Source organism: Takifugu flavidus, chromosome 4 (genome assembly GCF_003711565.1).
Source record: "Takifugu flavidus isolate HTHZ2018 chromosome 4, ASM371156v2, whole genome shotgun sequence".
Lineage (NCBI taxonomy): Eukaryota > Metazoa > Chordata > Actinopteri > Tetraodontiformes > Tetraodontidae > Takifugu > Takifugu flavidus.
This window is the reverse complement of record NC_079523.1, coordinates 17,905,194-17,907,693: the sequence shown is the minus strand read 5'-3', so window position 1 is coordinate 17,907,693 and position 2,500 is coordinate 17,905,194. Positions and strand designations below refer to the sequence as shown.

At 45.1% G+C, this 2,500-nt stretch overlaps 1 protein-coding gene and 2 non-coding genes across 3 annotated transcripts in view; 2 read left to right on the top strand and 1 right to left on the bottom strand.

Annotated features, from left to right (window-relative positions):
* LOC130523571 (NLR family CARD domain-containing protein 3-like) overlaps positions 1–2,500 on the bottom strand; it is a 218,778-nt gene that overhangs the window by 67,209 nt on the left and 149,069 nt on the right. The gene's annotated exons all lie outside the window — the stretch shown is intronic.
* Positions 391–509, top strand: LOC130525141 (5S ribosomal RNA). The gene has a single exon (XR_008950405.1). It is a non-coding gene; the product is annotated as a 5S ribosomal RNA (ribosomal RNA).
* LOC130525140 (5S ribosomal RNA) lies at positions 1,576–1,694 on the top strand. Its single transcript, XR_008950404.1, has one exon. It is a non-coding gene; the product is annotated as a 5S ribosomal RNA (ribosomal RNA).

Genomic DNA, 2,500 nt, shown 5'->3' with positions numbered 1-2,500 from the left:
GGATTCGAACTCGCCCTCTGGGGTCTTCAGGAGGTTTCAATCAGGTTGTCTGTTACAGCAATTGTCAACTGGCCCGCACCGGCCCGGGATCGATTCCCGGCCATGGCACATTGCTTTTAAGTTGATTTCATTTATCGGAGTTGAATCTTGTTTGATTTTTTTGAAGGCGTTTCACCTCTCATCCAAGAGCCGATCTAGGCAGATTTGATGATATGACGCTCATAGGCTATATAGCCTTTTCTTTTTGGGGGGAATGGATTGGAGGCTGCTCCAACATTGAGGTTTGGACTGTGACAAAGCAAAATGGACAACCTCCACCAGAATAAGTGTTTCAAGAAAATAAGTTTGAGTGTATTAACTTCAAAAGGCCATTTTCTTGCACCTGCTCTCGCTTACGGCCATACCACCCTGAGAACGCCCGATCTCGTCCGATCTCGGAAGCTAAGCAGGGTCGGGCCTGGTTAGTACTTGGATGGGAGACCGCCTGGGAATACCAGGTGCTGTAAGCTTTTTGCACTCTCCACTGGGTCAGCAGAGGCCGCCAGTGTTCCTGATAATTATCCAGCCAGATGTAATTCACTTCTTAAGTGCTTCTAACATTGAGATTTAATGTTGCACTATTGTACATCGTTTGAGATTTAATATTTTCTGAGTGTGTGGGGTGTGTGTGGTGTGTGTGTGTGTGTGTGTGTTGTGTGTGGTGTGTGTGCGTGCGTGCGTGCGTCCGTGCGTGCGTGTGTCTGTTTGTGTTTAAATAAAATTGAATTTCCCACTTTGGTCCACACTATTGTCAACATTTCTGTCTTCAAAAAAAAGCCAACTCAAGGCGGCAGATTCCTGAATTGAAAACAATATCTAAAGAACTCAAGTATCATACTAACAACACTAATATTCCATCTGTCTATCCCCAACTGAATTAACTCCACACCTATCTCATCAGATTATTTGTAACAGAATAAGCAGATAACGTAGCATTTCCCTGTTCATATCTGCTACTTGCAATTTAGAATTTGTCAATAAAACTATGCTATGACACAAACTACAGTTTAATAGATGGCTGTGCTCCTAAAAAGAGCAGCATTTGTGGCTCATAAACCTCACAGACACTGCTATGCTCTTTAAACATTTTTATGATCGTGAATTTTTCAATCAAATATCTTCTCTTTGATAATGGCCAAAGCTGGATTCGAACTCGCCCTCTGGGGTCTTCAGGAGGTTTCAATCAGGTTGTCTGTTACAGCAATTGTCAACTGGCCCGCACCGGCCCGGGATCGATTCCCGGCCATGGCACATTGCTTTTAAGTTGATTTCATTTATCGGAGTTGAATCTTGTTGTTTTTTTTTTTTGAAGGCGTTTCACCTCTCATCCAAGAGCCGATCTAGGCAGATTTGATGATATGACGCTCATAGGCTATATAGCCTTTTCTTTTTGGGGGGAATGGATTGGAGGCTGCTCCAACATTGAGGTTTGGACTGTGACAAAGCAAAATGGACAACCTCCACCGGAATAAATGTTTCAAGAAAATAAGTTTGAGTGTATTAACTTCAAAAGGCCATTTTCTTGCACCTGCTCTCGCTTACGGCCATACCACCCTGAGAACGCCCGATCTCGTCCGATCTCGGAAGCTAAGCAGGGTCGGGCCTGGTTAGTACTTGGATGGGAGACCGCCTGGGAATACCAGGTGCTGTAAGCTTTTTGCACTCTTCCGCCAGTGTTCCTGATAATTATCCAGCCAGATGTAATTCACTTCTTAAGTACTTCTAACATTGACATTTAATGTTGCACTATTGTACATCGTTTGACATTTAATATTTTATGAGTGTGTGTGTGTGCTAATGCTAACATCGCTAGCACGGCGATTATTTTTGGAGAAATAAGTGAGGGATGTAGATGGGACATTTAATGTGGAATTAATCCACACGAAACCTTTGGCTACGCGGTCAAAGCGTCTCAGATTGTTGCTCATTAAATGAGCATTTTGTCACGCTTCCTGGTGGGTTCACTTTCTCTTCAGTTCTCGGCAGCATTTAAAGGGATATTTCAAATTAAAATGAGCACTTTTCATAATTCTGCGGTACAATGGCTGTGGAGCAAGAACCTTATTAGGGTTCCATATTTCCCGATTGAGGTTTTGTGGTCCTCAGACCTTTCCCTGTGCTGTTCCCAGGTACGACCCGAGCACGCTGACGTCTGGATTCTGTGAACTGTTCCTCCATCATCCCAGTGCTGTTGGATAGACTCCCCCCCCCCCCCCATTGCAAGTGGAATCTTTGTGAAACGCCTCACTTCGGTCAGCATCCCAGAGAGTGCGGCTCAACCATGTATTGTCTACAGTGGCTACTTCCTGTGCTGCTCATCCCCAAGCCGCTCAACCCGGCGCTGTGGTTCAACCACTCCATGTTCATGGGCTTCTACCTGCTGAGCTTCCTGCTGGAGAGGAAGCCCTGCACCATCTGTGCCTTGGTCTTCCTGGCTGCCCTCTTCCTCCTCTGCTATAGT